General features: G+C 42.0%; 1 long non-coding RNA gene across 1 annotated transcript; it reads right to left on the reverse strand.

Moving 5' to 3' along the window:
• Nucleotides 1-13,694: 13,694 nt before the first annotated feature.
• LOC121294063 lies at nt 13,695-17,247 on the reverse strand. Its single transcript, XR_005946688.1, has 3 exons — nt 17,135-17,247; nt 15,014-15,071; nt 13,695-13,759 (listed from the first exon to the last, which is right to left on the reverse strand). It is a non-coding gene; the product is annotated as an uncharacterized LOC121294063 (long non-coding RNA).
• Nucleotides 17,248-20,906: the final 3,659 nt, after the last annotated feature.

Raw genomic sequence — 20,906 nt, forward strand, 5'->3', positions numbered from 1 at the left:
GTGCTTAAAATTTACCCCATGCTTCTGATACTTTAAAAATAATGACATTGAGTTTGATAAAGCTAGGAAACATTGGGTCAGAGGAGGTGAGTTACTGTGATTGTCATGTGTACTGACACTGACTAAAAAAATGCATTTATGATTTCACCAAATGACAGGCCAGAGGAACGTTTCATTTACACCCTAATGATGTTGGTACACGTAGTAACTAGGAGAATTTGTATTTTGATAAATAGTGTGCTCTGTTACCTCAATTTACTAAAATTTCCTGAATGTGAAGGCACTTAGTATATACTTTGAGATTCCTCGCTTTTTTATTTGGCAATATGATCACTTTTGTGTAATGGGTTTGTTTCACTCATGGTGCGTACATATAAGTTTTGTTATTATGTGATGTAAGGACATCATATTTTGTTAGCAATAGCCTTTAATATAACTGACATTATCCACAATGATACATCATCTACAACCACAAACATAAAATGTTAAATGTATTTTGAACTTCTGCCATAACATTTTTTCTTTGTATTACTGTGGAATACTTGTCTCCTCATCTTTCATTTTTTTTTATTATTATTCATGGGACGTGAGCATTGCTGGCAAGGCCAGCATTTATTGCTCATCCCAGTTGCCCTTGAGAAGATGGTGGTGAGTTGCCTTCTTGAACCACTGTAGCTCATGTGGTGTAGGTACAGCCATAGTCCTATTAGGGAGGGAGTTCCAGGATCTTGACCCAGTGACAGTGAAGTGAGAAGAATAGCTTGTGTGCAAAAAATGTTAGCACACATTGACATGACAATGTGCTGTAATTAATTGTGCTGTGACTCTTTCTGTATAAGTGTATATAGGGAAAAATCCACCCCCCCCTCCAAAAGGGGGAGGGGAGTGCGAGACCGGGTGCATTTCCGATCGGCGCCCCCACTTGAGGCCAATTAAGGCCTGCCCAGCGTGACGTCTACCAAGAAGCACTATGTGCTCCCTGTGCAGGTGGGGAGGGGGGGGGATTTCTCTCTCCTAGGAGTGCGCTTTTTCACGCATGTGCGCGAAAGAGCACACTGATCTCCCTGAGGCTAAGTGCTGCCTCAGGGGGATCAGCTTCGAATTAAAATTTGCAATACAAATGATAAAAAAATTTCCCTGACATCTCCCCTCATATGACACTGTCACATGAGTCAGGAGGTGTCCATAACTTTATTTGAAACCTTTATTAAAAATGTAAAAACCTTGATGAAACCTCATCCCGCCCTTGGATGAGGTTTCATGCTTTCTCTGAAGCCCGCCAGGTCTCCTGGCCTGCCCGCCAACCTTAAGGTTGGACAAGCAGGTCCATTAATGACTTTAATTAGTTTCTCAATGGCCTCAATAGGCCGTTGACAGGTCAACGGGTGCGCAGCTGACTTGGCTGCGCCCCCGCCAACCTGAAAATGGAAATGACACGGGGTGATGTCGGGAGTTCCACCCAACTTCATCCCGCATCATTTTATGCGGGCCCCGCCCCAGCTCACCAACCCAGAAGATCCTGCTCATAATTAACTTTTATGCTTGATTCTACACAATTATAACTAACAAATTGAGAAGTGGTGTGCAAATTTGAAAGGCTCTAGACACACAACTTGAGAACCAATGTCTGTGATAGAAGAAATGAGAGTAAGTTACTCATAGACATGCCTCTGTTAGTAAATTCATGACTTAAAATGGTATTTAGCTATGCAGACCAGGAAAGTGTCAGATTCAGTTTCTGGTCTGTGTCCATCTGAGCATTGGCAGCATTTGACATGGTACAGGTAGCCTCAATGCCCCTGTGCTAGATAAATGAATTTTATGTGAGTTCCTGATTACAATCTACCAACTCCTGCTAGTAACTGCAAATGATGGGCTTAGATCAGGCTTGGAGAGCCTGGCCTCCATATTTGAATAATCCTCCACTATTTACTCTCTTGGAGAGGGTACTTAGGGAACTTTCCCTAGTCAGAATCTTCAGCAAATTGAAGGAGAGAAAGGGAAGCATTTGAGAACTTGCTTGGATATGCATGCTAACATTAGTGACTGAACTATGTTAAACTATGTACTTCAATTAATTTAGTTGACACCTCCATTATCCACTGTATGTTTTAGATTTGAGAGAACTGACTAATGAAAAATGTTTTGTAATTAGCATGTTATTTTAGAGATTTACTGTGCATTGTATTTTACTCATTATTTATGGATAAACCGGTGGCAGTGAGATAATAGGCACAAGACCTTACTGCACACCACAAGACCTTACTGCATATTATTTGGGCTTGCACTGCTCCCCAAAATGGCACCTAATATAAATAAAGCAACTGTAATAAAAATGAAATGCAGTTAACTTAATTTTATTTACACATCTGTAGTCACATTTTTAAATGTACAATATCAGAAATTAAGCAGTGGATTAAAACCTAAATTTAATCCCGAGCTTCAGGTGAATATTAGCTTTGTTCTGCTGCTTTACAATGTGATCTGAACTGGATTAAGTTTCAATTTTGTACTTCCTTCATAGGTATCATTATTCCACGTCATTAAGCATTCTAAAGACACCTTTCAAGGCAGCCCATGATAATTAATTAAGCCTGTGAAATATGTTGCCTCATTGCAATTAGTGTCTTCAGTCTGTATTACTGGTAAATCACGGGATAAACACAAACTGTTATTAATTTACAGTTGGTAAACCACTTCTCCTGCAGTGAGAAAAGGTTTAATTAGCTATTCTGAATTAATTCTTCAATTCAATGGAAGGAAAGTTTAAAGCTCTAGTTAGTAATCGAGGCAAACAGTGGGCTTGAGATTTTGATGGTTAACTAAGTAATAAGTGATGAGGACTAAGGCAGCTAGTTTATCAGTGTCAACTAGATAACTGATTCATGGAATTTCCCAGTTTTACTTATCAGTGCATTGGGAGAGGTACTCCACATTTTGGTGTAGAACATCTTGTCCTGAAAACTCTCTAACTGCTGCTTAGCAAAAGCTAGCCCTGAATTGGGCACTGTGTGTCACCTAGCGTGAAAACTTTAAGTGCAGGGTTTGTACTCTTGTCATTTAATTTTTGTTCAGATTATGAAGTAATTTCCAGTGCTAATAGTTGATGGCATGACATCATTGCATCACCAGTCATGTCATTGCGCCTCTATTCATGTGTAACCCAATGATATTTTAACATGTTAACCATGCTCCTGAAGTCCAAAGAAACTAGAAAAATGAAGTGCTGGTGTTAATGATGCCACCTGTTTGTAAGTTTGGGAAACATACTTTGTGTTCATTCTTTGCCACTAACCAATGTGCATACCAAACAGATTACTGCTTACTGATTTTTTTTGATGTACAAATTAACTGTACCTAATGATAAAATGTTATTTTTAATGTAATGAGTTCTGTGAAAAGTGGTGTATCACACTTGAGCATTATTTTAGATTGGTATTGCCCTAAGTTTTCAAATGGATTGTCTTGTAATTATGGCTTTGTTGCTAATTAAAGGTTAACTGAAGTTTCTTTGTGAGGTTGAATTAATATAAATGCATAGTAATTTGTAACTAATGGAAATCAGTTGCATGGTAACTCAGACAGGACTGTGGTGACTCAGATATTAATACTCAACATTTCACTTACAAATTACTGATTTTGAAATGGGTTAGGAGGATTAAAGGGAAAGAGAAAATTAAATATTACCACCTTGGATAAAAAGGGGTTTGCATGTATCATCAATTCCAATTGCCCATGCTTCCCCTGGTGGCAAATGGATGTAATTCTCTCAAATGATGTAACAAAACTTGCCAATTCGATATAGGACACACAAATCAATCAAGGATCAATGCATATATTCCCATTTGGATTTAGTTTTGATTTTTTATCAAATTCAAAAACTCCTTCAAATTCAGATTACCTTCTAATGGTAGGTCCCAGGCTTAGAATGCTTTCATGGCTGCTGGTGTTCCTTACAACAACAACCTGTATTTATATAATGCCTTTAATATAAAACATCCCAAAGAGTTTCACAGGGGCCTTACAAAAGAAAATTCCATAATACACCACTTAAGGTGACACTAGATCAAATGGCCAAAAGCTTAGTCAAAGAGGTAGGTTTTAAGGAGTGTCTTAAATAGAGCTAGTAAGCCAGAGAAGTTTAGGGAGAGAATTCCAGAGCTCAGCACCCAGGTGGCTGAAGGCATAGTGACTACTGGTGGAGCAATTAAAATCGGGGATGCTCAAGATGCTCTTACAAACATGACTGCAGAGATCTGACAGTTACAGGACTAGGAGAGGTAACAAAGGCATGAAAGGGTTTCAACAGCAGATGAACTGAGGCAGGGGCTGAGTTGAGCAATTTTATGGAAGTGAAATAGGTAGTCTTTGCAGATAGATGGCCAGAAGCTTGACCCAGGGTAATATAAGACACTAAATTTGTGAACAGATTGGCTCAGTCTGAGACAGTTGAAGGATGGGGTTAGTAGCTGGAGAACACAGTTTGTGGTGGGGACTGAAGACAATGGCTTTAATCTTCTCAATATTTAATTGGGAATTTCTGCTCATCCAGTACTGGATATCGAACAAGCAGCCTTATAATTTAGTAACAGTGAAGGAGCTGTGAGAGGTGGCAGTGAGGTAGAGCTGGGTGTCATCAGCAAACATGTGAAAACTTTCAAGTGATGTCACAGAGGAGCAGCATGCAGGTGAGAATTAGGAGGAGTCCAAGGATTAAATCCTATGGGGATACCGGAAATAACAGCATAGGAGCAGGAAATATATAATTGATGGTGATACTCTGGCTTTGTTTTGACAGGTAAGAATAGAACCAGGCAAAAGCAGCCCGCACAGTTGGGTGACAATGGAGAGGCATTGGAGGAGGATGGTGTGGTCAACTGTCAAATGTTGCAGGCAGGTCAGGAAGGATGGGGAGAGATAGTTTTTCTTTGTCATAGTCACATAGGATATTATTTGTGACAATAAGAGCCATTTTTGTGCAATAGAAGGGCAGAAGTCTGATTGGAGGGATTCAAACATGGCGATCTTAGATGCTAGCAGGAGCTGAGAGGCATGATGTGTTCTAAGGGCCCCAGTTGAATAAGAACTACATTTTTTTGTTTGAACCACAAATAATTTAACCCTAACCTCGAGTTATGATGATTAAATCTAATTATATCCTCAGATGATTATGGCAATACATGTGGGTTACAATTGCATATCCTGGCACTTTTTGTGTTACGCATTTGATCAGAACACAGCACTGTCAAAACGTGCCTCTTCATGACACCCAACTGGGGAAGGCTACATAGTTAATGCACCCACTGTTGCTGGAGTAGAGCTTCATTGCATCACCAAAACAATTCACACAATTTGTGATTCCCTTGACCAAAGCATAAAATTTGGAAACTTACAGAGAACTACATAACATCAACAAGAATGCCAACATCTTGCTTTTACTACTCTGACAACACAGCTCCTCTTTAAATGAGAGCTACGTAAACATCATGGTACTAATATATAAATGCTAATCTCCCTGAGTGGCTAACATCCAACATCAACATTATTAAAGAATAGCAAATAATGTAACATACCATTTTGCACAACGAACTTGTGTGCACAATTCCTCACTGGTAAGTTCCCAATTTCAGCTATTCTATAATATGCAGGCAAAGAGCATTCATCACAATAACGGAAAGGAAGAAATGAAGAACACTGAAACAGTGATGTGGAAAAGTGGGAATAAACATGCAAATATACTTGGATAAAGTTCCTCTTTTGTTCTCATAGAAGTTGATCTGTTTCTTATGGGTTTGTTAGTGGAATCTTTACTAATAATACTGCATACGGTGATTCGAATCCAGAAGTCAGTCGGGACTATTTTCGAGCAACTTGAGCAAATGGTTTGAGAGAGTTGTTAACCAAACCTGGGAATAGTGTGTGCTGCAAAGGAGCAGATCAAGAGGAAGGAAAATATGTTTTAAAATATGTTGCTATACACCTCCTAGACTTGTTTACAAGGGCTCATACAGGGGTATGGAGATATATAATAACTTTCAGGATTACACAAAAACAGTTCTAATAACAGAACCCTAGGTAATTGAAAAGGAAAGAGAGAAGCATTGTGCTGACAGCTGACAAATAATGAATAATGTTGAAAAGCTTTTATTTGCTTGAGCTTTTTAGACTGGTCCTGAGGTTGTTCAACAAGCTGAATGTAACAATCTGTACTATTTTGCATCCTGGTACTGTCTAAAACATACAGAACTTTTCTCAGTTGGAGGGAAGGGTTTCATTATCTGGAGGCTATGATGCCTGACGGATGGTTCAATTCTTCACCATTGTTGATTATAGTCTGTGGACTAAAGCACAAAAAGGAACAGAGCATATATAAATCATAATGGAATTCATTTAAACAGGCAAGACCTTTATGTCAAGGTCTATGCTTTAATGTTTAACATACTTAATGAGCTTTTCTTTTAATCTGTATATATTATTTTGGTTCTCTCACAACACTCTTGATACAGGTTCAAGTAAAAGGGCAGTTCCATAGCAAGCCTTTGTCAGCTGTAGGAGGGTTGAGCAGTAAGTTTGCAGATGACGTGAAAATTGGTGGGGTGATAAGTAGTGAGGAGGATAGCCTTAGGTTACGGGAGGATATAGACGAGCTGATCAGATGGGTTGATCGGTGGCAAATAGAATTTAATCCAGATAAATGTGAGGTGATGCACTTGGGCAGGACAAACAAGGACCCTGGAAAGTACCAAGGATCAGAGGGACCTTGGTGTGCGGGATAGGTAGTTAAGGTGGTTAAGAAGGCATATGGGATACTTGGCTTTATTAGGCAAGGTATAGACACTCAGTCACTGGATCCACAAGAGAAGGAATGTTGTTTGATATGAAAGTTTGCCTTCAAAAGGAAGCAAACCACCAGTGTGACAGCTAGTCATATCCTATCTACTTGAATGATTGGCTTATTACCTTAGTGGAAAATAACTTCTTGATCTTGGGTGTTCAAATCTTCCTTTGGATTTCAAAGATAATTGGAACTGTATAAAATGCTGCTTAGGCCACAGCTAGAGTATTGCGTGCAGTTCTGGAATCTGCATTATAGGAAGGATGTGATTGCACTAGAGAGAGTGCAGAGGAGATTTACCAGGATGTTGCCTGGGCTGAAGAGTTTTAGTTATGAGGAGAGATTGGATAGATCGGGGTTATTTTCTGTGGAGCAGAGGAGATTGGCGGGGGGGTGGGGGGGGGCATGATTGAGATGTATGAAATTATGAGGGGCATAGATAGGGTAGACAGGAAGGAACATTTCCCCTTGGTGGAGGGATCAGTAACCAGGGGGCATATATTTAAGGTAAGGGGCAGGAGGTTTAGACAGGATGTGAGGAAGAATTTTTTCACCCAGAGAGTGGTGGGAATCTGGAACTCTCTGTCTGAAAGGATGGTAGAGGCAGAAACCCTCATAACATTTAAGAAGTATTTGGATGTGCACTTGCGATGCCACATGGCATACAAGGCTATGGGCCTGGTGCTGGAAAATGGGATTAGAATAGTTAGGAACTTGTTTGACCGGCGCAGACTCGATGGGCTGAAGGGCCTTTTTCTGTGCTGTAGACCTCTATGATACTATAACTACGAACTGAAATGTACATTCTCATGCATGTCATGAAGGTGCAGTTGAACAATAACCCTTTCACCTTGATATTTCACACCAGAGATTGTGTGGGGGACCCATCATGCTCCCCTCTTCACTCCAAAAGGCTGTCACACTAATGTTTAAGATTGGAACAGCCAAATGTATCTGCTAGTAAGGTAATTTCACAGAAGTGAAAGAATTCAGCAGATAATCAGCAACATAAGGCTTGACCCACAGACTGTTGAAGGGTCTGGAAATAGACTTTCAATATCTGTGTCCTTTCCAGGTTCTTTTAACTGAGTTCCTAGTTCAGAAAACAGTCACACCTGCAGCACATAGAAAACCTGCAACTCCTTGAATTATCTTTGAAATCCAAAGGAAGATTTGAACACCCAAGATCAATAAGTTATTTTCCACTAAGGTAATAATTAAGCCTATCATTCAAGTAGATAGGATATGACTAGCTGTCACACTGGTGATTTGCTTCTTTTTGAAGGCAAACTTTCATATCAAACAACATTCCTTCTCTTGTGGATCCAGTGACTGAGTGTCTGATATGGATACTTAACCATATTTATTAACGAGAGATAGCATTAACTTATATACACATGGCTGCATCAAGTAACCTCCATACATGTTGATATACCAAGACCCGTTTTTGCATGAGGTATTTTCCTACAAAAACCAAAGTCTTAAAAGTGTATCAACTTTAAATTGGCTATTTTTTGTCAGGCTGTGCTAATATAAGAAGACATAAATTTAGATATGTTAGCGACATGATGGAGCTGTGCTTTCTTCACAGGTTCCATGGTTCATAGAACCATAGAAAAGTTACAGTGCAGAAAGAGGCCAGTCAGCTCATCATGTCTGCACCGGCCAACAGAAGAGAAAAAAATAAACTAGCCGCTCACTTTTAATTCCACTTTCCAGCACCTGGTCCGTAGCCTTGCAGGTTACAGCATTTCAGGTGCAGACCCAGGTACCTTTTAAATGAGTTGAGCTTTAAAGCTCGATTTAGCCAGTGAATTCCTGATGCCCACCACCCTCTGGGTGAAAATGTTATTCCTCATGTCCCCTCTAATCCTTCTACCAATCACCTTAAATCTATGCCCCCTGGTAACTGACCCCTCACATGGACTACAGATATCCATTTGGTCAAAACAGTGCAGTAAAATATTGAAGCAAACATCTAGCTTTGGGGGAGAAACTGACAGTTTAAAAAAATGTCATAGTTACAGTCCCAGAATGAGCGTGAGTAGATCAGTAGCACATTTCGTAGTAGACAGGGCAATACTGTAAGCAGCCTGCATAGCCTCTGCTACATAATCCAATGGTAACAGAATAATTATTAGTTCCGTGGAAGGCTTTCCCATTCACAATACAGGAAGGGTTCAAGTTTCCACATCACAGAAGCAGGGTATATATGGAAGCTTGTCTTTTTGCTATGAATTTAAGCTGAAAGGGTTGGCTTAAATATAAGTTGCTGGGTGGAGATGCATTATGATAGTAGTAAACAATTATTAGTAACCACAATTTTCCCAAATAAACTTACACTGTATTTATAAATTACTCATCAGGCATGCCATTCACCACATAGAAATTGCAGTGCTCCAGGTGGAGTCCAAATACATTGGTCCACGATACCTTAGTGGCTAACTTAAAACATATCTTGCCATTCAACACTAATAAAAGTTTTTGAGTCAAATATTTTAACAATAATGGCATAGCCAATTTGTCCATTGATTTTGCTTCAGAAGTGACCAACCACCTATGGTGGATTTAAATCTGTATCATATAAATGTTTTGTTTATTAAGTGCATACATTCCACATTTGAGCAAGGTTTTTAAATCTCTGCCCCAATTTTTTTTCTCTAAATCCCTTCCTGTCACAGAATGTATTGACCCCTTGCTGATGGTATAGTTTCATTGGTCTCAGGTGCCCTCCTTTATTTATGGGAGATCCTGCAGGCTACGTGACTATGTAGTCATCACACTGAGCTAGATTCTGCTTTAACTCAACATATCTATTTCAGTAGGGGTTGCTACATGGTGGGCAGGGACCATGTCCAACTTTCCCCTAGTTAATCAACTGTACTTCCCCAGTGCTGCCTTAGCTGAGATCAGCTGAATCAGTATCCATCAGGGAACAGGTCTCGTCTTTATAGCTCAGATACTTACTGAAAAAGCTCACAGGAAAATCTGAGGATTCATACACTCATAAATATAATATATATACACATACAATAATGTGTTAATAAAGTTCTAAAGTTACTAGATCTGATTATCCCAAATACAAACCCAAAAGTGCTAGTTTTGTCCCTGTCTAAACCATGTATATAGCACAGCTTATAATTCAGATTTGTGCATGGAGCCTGCACTCTGAGTACTTACACTCCTACCATATTAAAATAATCTGCTGGTTAAATGTGTACTTGCAGAATGTACAGTCCCGTTAAGAAATGCTTTAAATGATTGCTGCTTCTGTTATTTTGATACATGAGAGAAAAAAGCAGTTTGGCTATTTTAGAAATAACTAATTAATTGAAGGCGGTTCAATGATATAGCAGAGTGCTACATCGCACCAATTATATGTGTACAGGATATACGTGTGTGCCAGCCATTGTCCCTACAGCGAAGTGGCAATCATGACTGTCATACACTGAGCTTTGGTAGGGTTCTTCCCCACAAGAAAGGTGGGGAGGGGTAAATCAGAGGAAACTTGTTGCAAGCAATGGTACAGGCAATGGAACCAGCGAGTCTACTGGCTGAGGAGTAATATATTGAGCAGAGTAATGCAGTGAGAGACAAAAAAACATTGCTATTGGCTACAATATAAAAATTCTCTACAAAAAGCTTGGATGCTAATTGATAGCATATCTTGATTATGTATTGCATTAAAATGAGCTTTGAATGCTCTTTTTTTAAAAGGACCAAAGAGTTAAATAAATCTGATATTAAAAAAGCTAGCCTTGGTAATGGTGACCATGAAACCATTGTCATAAAAACCCACCTGGGTCACTAATGTCCTTTAGGGAAGGAAATCTGCCATCCTTACCTGGTCTGGCCTACATGTGACTCCAGACCCACAGCAACGTGGTTGACTCTTAACTGCCCTCAAAAATTGTCTTAAAGCCACTTGGTTGTATCAAACCACGATTAAGTCAACAAAAACAAATGAAGTTGGACGGACCACCTGGCATTGACCTAAGTACCGGAAACGACAACAGCAAACCCAGCCCTGTCGACCCTTCAAAGTCCTCCTTACTAACCTCTGGGGCCTTGTGCTAAAATTAAGACAGCTGTCCCACAGATTATCCAAAAGCCTAACAGAGTCAAACTCACAGAACCATACCTTACAGACTATGTCACAGGCACCATCATTACCATCAATGGATATGTCCAGTGGTACGCAGTCAGGAGGGAGTTGCCCTGGGAGTCCTCAACATGGACTCCAGGCTACATGAAGTCTCATGGCATCAGGTCAAACATGGACAAGAAACCTCCTGCTGATTACCACATACCACCCTCCCTCAGCTGATGAGGCAATGCTCCACCATGTTGAAATCACTTGGAGGAAGCACTGAGGGTGGCAAGGTTGCAGAAGGTACTCAGGGTGGGGGACTTCAATGTCTGTCACCAAGAGTGCCGCTGTAGCATCACTACTGACTGAGCAGGCTGAGTCCTGAAGGACATAGCTGCCAGACTGGGTCTGCAGCAGGTGGTGAGGGAACCAAGAAGAGGGAAAAACATACTTGACCTCATCCTCACCAACCTGCCTCCCGCAGATGCATCTGTACATGACACTATCGGTATTAGTGACCACCGCACAGTCCTTGTGGAGACAAAGTCTCGTCTTCACATTGAGGATACCCTCCATCATGTTGTGTGGCACTACCACGGTGTTAAGTGGGATAGATTTCAAACAGATCTAGCAACTCACGACTTGGCAGACATGAGGTGCTGTGGGCCATCAGCAACAGAATTGTACTCGACCACAATCTGTAACCTCATGGCCCTGCATATGCCCCACTCTACCATTACCACCAATCCAGGGATCAACTCTGGTTCAATGAAAAGTGCAGGAGGGCATGCCAGGAGCATCACCAGGCATACCTAAAAATGAAGTGTCAACCTGGTGAAACTACAACAGAGGACTACTTACATTCCAAACAGCATAAGCAGCAAGTGATAGAGCTAAATGATTCCACAACCAATGGATCAGCTCTAAGCTCTGCAGCCCTGCCACATCCATTCATGAATGGTGATGGGCAATTAAACAACTCACTGGAGGAGGAGGCTCCACAAATATCTCCATCCTCCATGATGTGGGAGCCCAGCACAGTAAAGCAAAAGATAGGGCTGAAGCATTTGCAACAATCTTCAGACAGAAGTGTCGAATGGTGACCCATGTCGGCCTCCAGAGGTCCCCAACATCACAGGTGCCAGTCTTCAGCCAAATCAATTCACTGCACGTGATGTCAAGCAACGACTGAAGGCACTGAATAGTGCAAAGGCTTTGGGCCCTGACAATATTATGGCAATGGTACTAAGACTTGTGCTCCAGAACTTTCTGTGCCCTTAGCCAAGCTGTTCCAGTACATCTACACCACTGGCATCTACCCAGCTATGTGGAAAATTGCCCAGGTATATCCTGTCCACAAAAGGAGGACAATTCCAAACCGGCCAATTACCGCCCCATCAGTCTACTCTCGATGATCAGTAAAGTAATGGAAGGGGTCATCAACAGTGCTATCAAGCGGCAGTTGCTTAGCAATAACCTGCTCACTGATGCCCAGTTTGGCTTCTGCTGGGGCCACTCAACTCCTGACCTAAATACAGTTTTGGTTCAAAAATGGGCATAAGAGCTGAACCCCAGAGGAGAGAGTGACTGCTCTTGTCATCAAGGCAGCATTTGACCGAGTGTGGCATCAAGGAGGTCTAGCAAAATTGGAGTTAATGGGAATCAGGGTGAAAACTCTCCACTGGTTGGAGTCATACCTAGCACAAAGGAAGATGGTTGTGGTTGTTGAAGGTCAATCATCTCAGCTCCAGGACGTCACTACAGGGGTTCCTCAAAGTAGTGTCCTGGGCTCAATCATCTTCAGCTGTTTCATCAATGACCTTCCTTCCATCATATGGTCAGAAGTGGGGATGTTCAATGATGATTGCATAATGTTCAGCACCATTCGCGACTCCTCAGATTCTGAAGCATTCCATGTCCAAATGCAGCAACAATATCCAGGCTTGGGCTGACAAGTGGCAAGTAACATTCACACCAGACAAGTGCCAGGCACTGACTATCTCCAACAAGAGAGAATCTAACCATCGCCCCTTGACATTCATTGGCATTAACATCGCTGAATACCCTACTATCAACATCCTAGAGGTTACCATTGACCAGAAACTGAACCGGACTAGCCATATAAATACTGTAGCTACAAGAGAAGGTCAGAGGCTAGGAATATTGTGGCGAGTAACTCACCTCCTGACTCCCCAAAGCCTGTCCACCATCTACAAGACACAAGTCAAGAGTGTGATGGAATACTCCCCTCTTGTCTGGATGAGTGCAGCTCCAATAACACTCAAGAAGGTTCACACCATTCGGGACAAAGCAGCTTGCTTGATTGGCACAACATCCATAAATATTCATGCCTTCCACCACCGATCCACAGAGGCAGCAGTGTGTACCATCTACAAGATGCACTACAGGAACCCACCAAGGCTCCTTAGCACCTTCCAAACCCACGACTACTACCATCTAGAAGGACAAGGGCTTCAGAAACATGGGAACACCACCACGTGGAAGCTCCCCTCCAAGCCACTCACCATCCTGACTTGGAAATATATCGCCATTCCTTCACTGCCGCTGGGTCAAAATCCTGGATCTCACTCCCTAACAGCACTGTGGGTGTACCTACCCTACATGGACTGCAGCGGTTCAAGAAGGCAGCTCACCACCACCTTCTCAAGGGCAATTAGGGATGGACAATAAATGCTGGCCTAGCCAGCAATGCCCATATTATGTGAAATAATTTTTAAAAAGCAAAATTATAGATATGAGAGCACTTACTGAGTATCTTCTAATGTGTTTGTAACCAGGGGTCTGATCTTCAGTTGATATTTCCCGGTCAGGAGCTTCCAGGAAAAGAGAAAATCTCAATCAGTGTAATTTTACATTCATATCCGTGACATGTTGGAAGTTTACCATTTCTTGCCTAGCCTCCTTTCTCCTCTCCTGACATCACTGATTCGTAACTCATGAGGTTCAAAAGATACTGCGGCTCCTGGCACCTCGCCTAAGTAGCCATTTTCCATGCGTGAACATGGATAGGAAATATTGACAGGCTATTGGACTTTGGGTGCATCTCCCCCAATCATAAACCACTTGATGTCCACACACACACATATGCACGCACTTTCCAGCTGATGTGGACCAGGAGTAGAAGCACCAATTAATTACCTCCCCACTCTGTGCCACAGAACCTGTAAGGTTCCACCGCCTGTCCTGGTTCAGTTCAGTTAAGTCTGCACAGACTTGAAAATGAAGCTGAGGGCTTTCTCCTCTATAACGGTTAGTATAACATTGCCTGGTGCACTTATTCATTAAGCAATTGGGAAAACTCAAACTCATACTTTAAATCATTAAGGTCTTCAGGAGGATGACACAGAGTGAGGCTACTACTTTGATTGCTATAAAACATCTGTTCCTTTTATGGTAAATTTGGTCCAAATTTGACCTCCATTTTTGTTGTGTAAACCCAATGAACTCCAAACATCTGAATTGACTCAAACCATCTCAATCCTTGGTCTCGCAGCTGGACCAATTCAGAGATATATGGGGAAAGCAGCCACAAGGACTCAACACCTGAATCTGCGACTGTCTGATCCCTCAAACCACACACCAACCATGCACAGTGAGGAACAGTCTTCCTGCGCTAGTGACAGGATTGAATGGGGAAAATGGCAACATGAAACTGAAAATATAGCACCAGAGAGGGTTTGTATTAAAGGAAATGGATGAAAGTAGGTTAAAAATCTAAGAATTGGAAAGAAGACAAGTCAAATAGCAAATGGGTTACCTTGTGTTTTGATTTTAAAATGGTTCCACTCTGGGAGGAAGGAAAAACTGAGATATGAGGAATTCTACACTTATGTTGTCACAGAACAGAAGATAGAGTAGCAACCAGTGAGATGATGTTGATTTTAACACTGAATAAAGCAATGAGGGAGAGAGTGTAGCTTTACAGTATTGCAATTTAGGAGGAACAGGATAGGCGAGTTTCGAGTAGCATTTACCAGAGTAAAAGGTAACACAAAACCAGCGGAGCTAATGCAAGGGGAAATATCTTAGTTAAAGTTTATACATGACATACTTCACTGCCTTTGTACCTTTGCTTGTTGTTGGTTGATCTGAAGATTTAGGCTGTTTCCTTTTTATAAGCTCATCCTGAAACAGTAACAACAAAGTCAAATTTTATTATTACGGACTAGTCAAACATCATGTCGAGAAACCAGCCCTGGAGAGTGTACAGTTTTCATTGATAAGGGACAAGGACAGCAGCGGGTAGTATTCTCTGGTCTTAGCTTAATGCTAAAATCTCAGTATTAGGGTTGCCATCTGTGATTAAATATATTCCTGGAGGTTTCATCATATAACTTGCCCCCCCGCCCCCCCACCCACCCACACACACACACACACACACACACTCCAGCCATTAGTCGGCCAACACATCCATTATTGTAATACACTGTCTTCCTACACCAATTGGAAAGCAAGAAGACTCATTACCCAATTGGATAATGCTTGACTGTCAGCCAAACAGCTTCCCTCCTCCCCCATTTTCAATATTTTCCTATCTGGTTAAGAGAAACGTTCAAAGAAAATGACAAAAAAATCCTTTTTAATATCCCCCTGATGATTTTTCTCCAGGGTTGCACACAGCAGCGTCTGGGAGGTTGTTCTTCAATTCCTGGAGACTCCAGGGCAATCCATAAAGGGTTGGCAACCCTGTATTATGCATTTTGGTGCAGCCGCTTCTTAGAGGACAATGCACACAGGTAAACTACTTGTCCCTGCACGTTCTATACCAAATAGATGCTGCCATGTTACTCTTAAAATTATTCTTCTGCTGGGACTTTCGACCCGTGAATCTTGCACATCTGCTGGAAACGGAGCAAAAGCTTGCTAGGATTCACCAAGGCCGGCAATAGACAAATTTCTCAACCACCAGCGTCAACAAATAGCTTTCGGTTGCCTATGAGACCCCCAAGAACCATCGTCACTAGCACGGCTCACAATTCAATATATTTAATTAAAAAAGACAGCTACTTCTACCTAAACAACTATTAAGACGTTAACAACTGCATTCTTCAACACACCGTGTGACTGAGCTTCTCTCAATGAGGAACTGAGCCATAATGATGAAGAAATGCTTGGCTTGATCTATGCTAATCCAGTTACATATGTGATGGAGTGGCGGGTGGGCGAGGTTAGAAGTCAAATTTCCCATTACTGGTCGCTATCCGATGACCCCCTGTTGGAGAAATGAAAAGATGCTGGAAAAACATAGACAAAATCAGTCTTAAATAGTTCCGAAGAGTCATATTGGACGGGAAACGTTAACTTTATTTTCTCTTTCCACAGATGCTGCCAGACCGGCTGAGTATTTTCAACGCTTTCTGTTTTTATTTCAGGTTTCCAGCATTCGTAGTATTTTGCTTTTACTTTGGTCTTAAATAATATGAGTTACATATAGCATGAACTGCACAGAAAAAGGCCATTCGGCCCAGTGTTCCATGGTGTAGATCTTCGGTCAGAACTAGTTAAGTATGAGACGTGCAAGTCTCTTTACTTTAACCCATCATCTATCAGACGTTAAAAGCAAAAAAACTGCGGATGCTGGAAACCCAAAAGAAAAATAAGAATAAAAATACCTGGAAAAACTCAGCAGGTCTGGCAGCATCTGCGGAGAGGGATACAGTTAACGTTTCGAGTCCGTATGACTCTTCAACAGAACTCAAAACTCTTCTGTTGAAGGGTCATATGAACTCGAAACGTTAACTGTATCCCTCTCCGCAGATACTGCCGGACCTGCTGAGTTTTTCCAGGGATTTTTATTTTTATCTATCGGACGTTGATGACGCTGTTGTGTATGCCCAGCATTTGCACCTGTTAAAAACCAACCTTTGCCGGTGTGATGTGGACACTGGGTTAGCCCAGAATCTGACAAGAGTTTTATTAGCGCCTGTTAGCACAATAAACAAGTGACATGCTCGCTGAGTGTTGCAAGATATCGCAGGGCGACCCCACAACCAGGAGATAGCGAGAAACCCACACTTAGCAATGAAAGACTGGGTTACAAGTGACCGACTTGCCAATACAATCAAAAGGGCCCTTCCCTTCTGGTTATCGTTAGTCTTAGTCTATTTGGTGCATCACCACTTGCAGGTGTTTGTCAAGATGGCACATGCTGCCCTTGCCTTAAGGAGCATGTTACTAAAGAACCCTACCTGATGGGCCTTGATTCTTTTATCCACAATCCATTGCCTGCGTCTTCCTTCCCAATGTTGTGCAGAAGCCATTTCAGGAGTTACAGAGCTTAGTGTTCACTGCAATGCGTGCCTTGGGGACGCGAGCGAAGGTTAAATAAAACTGCACAAAGCCCCGGTGAACGGCGCTGAAAGCAGAGTAACCCTGCTTGGATTGACAGCTCCCACAGAGACCTGCTCACAAATTACAGCCGTTGCTCAGCAACAGGACGCCGTAAGTTGCCGGTGAAGGTCTTTTGCGGTCTTCAGTTGCTTTCCTGCAACAATTGCAGTCGCTTTTCCTCGCAAACTTTAAGTTTTAACACTGTTCTAACGCTGCCATCCTTACATTCGAAGTTGAAGCCACTGTATTTAAAACGTGATTTCACTTCCCTGCGCCTCTCTGCCAATGTCTCTGTCTAAAGTGCAGCCTTAAACACAGCACCATGTGGTCTTATTTATTCATCCTTGCATTTCAGAGGCATCAGTTTACCAAGTCACCCTTTATTCTAAGTATTATGTCGAAGGCTCGGGTAAGGAACACTGCGGTAAATTGCCGGATTAGGTGACGGAGGAGGAGGAATTTCCTCTCTCACAGGGTCCTTAGTCTTTGGAATTCTCTTCCCCATAGAGCAGTAGAGGCAGGGTCATTGAATATATTCAAAGCTGAGTTAGACAGATTGTTCCCTCCAGGACACCCTGGTCCACTCCTCCATCACCCCCCCTACACCTCAACCCCCTCCCACAGCACCTTCCCATGCAACCGCAGAAGGTGCAACACCTGCCCCTTTGCTTCCCCTCTCTTCGCCTTCCAAGGGCCCAAACACTCCTTTCAAGTGAAGCAACATTTCACTTGCACTTCCCACAAATTAGTCTACTGCATTTGTTGCTCCCAAGATGGTTTCCTCTACATTGGAGAGACCAAACACAGACTGGGTGACCGCTTTGCAGAACAGCTTTGGTCTGTCCGCAAGCATGACCCAGACCTCCCTGTCGCTTGCCATTTCAACACTCCACGCTGCTCTCATGCCCACATGTCCGTCCTTGGCCTGCTGCATTGTTCCAGTGAAGCTCAGCACAAACGGGAGGGACAGCACCTCATCTTCCGACTAGGCACTTTACAGCCTTCCGGACTGAATATTGAGTTCAACAATTTTAGATCATGAACTGTCTCCTCCATCCCCACCCCCTTTCCGATCCCCCCTTTTTTCCCAATAATTTATATAGATTTTTCTTTTCCCACCTATTTCAATTATTTTTAAATGTATTTCCATCCATTGTTTTATCTCTACCTTTTAGCCTATTTCGATTCCTTCACCCCACCCGCACTAGGACTATCTGTATCTTGCTTGTCCTGCTTTTAGCACATTCTTTAGATAATATCACCAGCTTCAACACCCCTTTGTCCTTTTGGCTATTTCCCTATCACCGGCCCTCTATCCAGCTCTACTTGTCCCACTCCCACCTTAAACCAGCTTATATTTCATCTCTCTTCTATTTTTACTTAGTTCTGTTGAAGAGTCATATGAACTCGAAACGTTAACTGTACTCTCCGCAGATGCTGCCAGACCTGCTGAGTTTTTCCAGGTATTTTTGTTTTTGTTTTAGACAGATTGTTGATTGACAAGGGATTCAAGGGTTGTGGGTGGGGCAGGGGAAGCAAGAAACTGCTATTAAGGCCACAGTCAGATCAGCCATGATCTTACAGAATGACAGAGCAGGCTTAAAGGCTGAATGGCTTACTCCTGCTCCTATCTCTTATGTTATGTCCCTATGAAAAAAGAGAAGCCTGAGAGCCACATATGGTTGTGAGGGAGGTTATACATGCTGGGCTCAGCCATCAGATGAGGAAAAATGTCAACACTAAGGACATGAACAGTGGCTATCAAAGACATACAGACAAATAGAAGACTGAGATCTGGTGCTTAAGAAGCAGGAAATCAACCATTTTCCTATGAATGTCTGCCCATATACAAAAAAAGCAATGTAAAAGAAAACAATGCCCATATACAAAGACTGTACACATGACTGTTTATATACAAGGAGTGCATGTACCTTTGACTAGATACAGAACCTTTGTGTGTTTCTCCAAGTATCTATGTACAGAAACTGTGTATCAGCGACTGGCTATGGGGGTCAGCCATGGCTCAGTGCTGAAGGTTATGATCAATTCAAGTCCCATTCCAGAAACTTGAGAATGATATCTAGGCTGACACTCTAGTGCAGTACTGAGGGAGAGCTGTGTTGTAGTAGATGCTGTTTTTTGGATGAATTGTTAAAACGAGGCCCTGTCTGCCCTCTCAGATAGACACAAAAGATCCTATTGCACTATTCAAAGAAAAACAGAGAGATTCTACTAGATGTCCTGGCAGACAGATTATCACACTACTGTTTGTGGGAGTTTGCCGTGCACAAAATTAGCTGCCGTGTTTCCTACAACAGAGACATTTCAAATGTAAGTCATTGACTGTAAAGCACTCTGGGACATCCTGTGAAAAGTGTTTTTTTTATATAAAAATGATTGTCACTACCTAAAAGACTGCTGAAACCAGTTTTTTCTGTGTATTGGAATTTTGACTGGTTAATCCCCAGACACAGAGAACTGGGGAAGATCAGAGAGCAAATCATTGGCTCCCTGTTAAGGACAAAATACAGAAGTATAGACCCGGAAAAGTCAGTAAGATTTGGTGAGGAAGTCAGATCTAAAGAAAGAAAGCTCCCTTCTTAATTATAGGCCCAATTACATTTACTGAGAAAACTAGTCAAACAAGTGGTATTTAGCCTGCTAAATAGGGTAGGAGAAATGCATTATAAAAACAGAAAATGCTGAAAAAACTCAGCAGGCCTGGCAGCAACTGTGGAGAGACAATATATGACTCTTCTTCAGACTCCAAACTTTAACCTTGTTTCCCTCCCCACAGATGCTACCAGACCTGCTGAGTTTTTCCAGCACTTTCGGTTTTTATTTCAAATTGCCAACACTCAGAGTCCTGTAATTTGATTTTATAAAGAGGAAAAATGCATATTGTGGCATAACAGTACTAAGCAAGGTTTTTTTTATTGTAGGCCCATTATCATATGATTAGATGTTGGGAGGTTGAACTGTAGGAACAGGAGTAAGCTATTTAGCCTCATGAACCTATTCCAACATTCAGGTAGATCATAGCTGATCTGTACCTTAACTCTATTTACTCACCTTGACTCCATAAAAGTAAACGCCTGATTGTACAAGATTATGAGGGGCTTGGACAGGGTGGATAGGGAGCAGCTGTTCCCCTTAGTTGAAGGGTCAGTCACAAGGGGGCTTAAGTTCAAGGTGAGGGGCAGGAGGTTTAGGTGGGATGTGAGGAAAAGCTTTTTTACCCAGAGGGTGGTGACGGTCTGGAATGTGCTGCCTGGGAGGGTGGTGGAGGCAGGTAGCCTCACATCCTTTAAAAAGTACCTGGATGAGCACTCGACATGTCATAACATTCAAGGCCAAGTGCTGGTAAATGGGATTACGTAGGTAGGTCAGGTGTTTCTCACGTGTTGGTGCAGACTCGATGTGCCGAAGGGTCTCTTTTGCACAGTGTGATTCTGGATTCTGTAAAGAGGCAGGGCCACTTTTTAAAGAGATCAGTGCTGCTGAGTCTAAGAGAATATCTAACACAGACATGAAATTTGTAACAATGCTATTTTTCATCATGTATACCAAAAAGTTTACCTCTCGATCACGTCCTTTCAAGGATGAATAGCCAAGTTTACCCGGTCTTTC

The sequence above is a fragment of the Carcharodon carcharias genome, chromosome 23 (genome assembly GCF_017639515.1).
Source record: "Carcharodon carcharias isolate sCarCar2 chromosome 23, sCarCar2.pri, whole genome shotgun sequence".
In the NCBI taxonomy this organism is placed as follows: Eukaryota; Metazoa; Chordata; class Chondrichthyes; order Lamniformes; family Lamnidae; genus Carcharodon; species Carcharodon carcharias.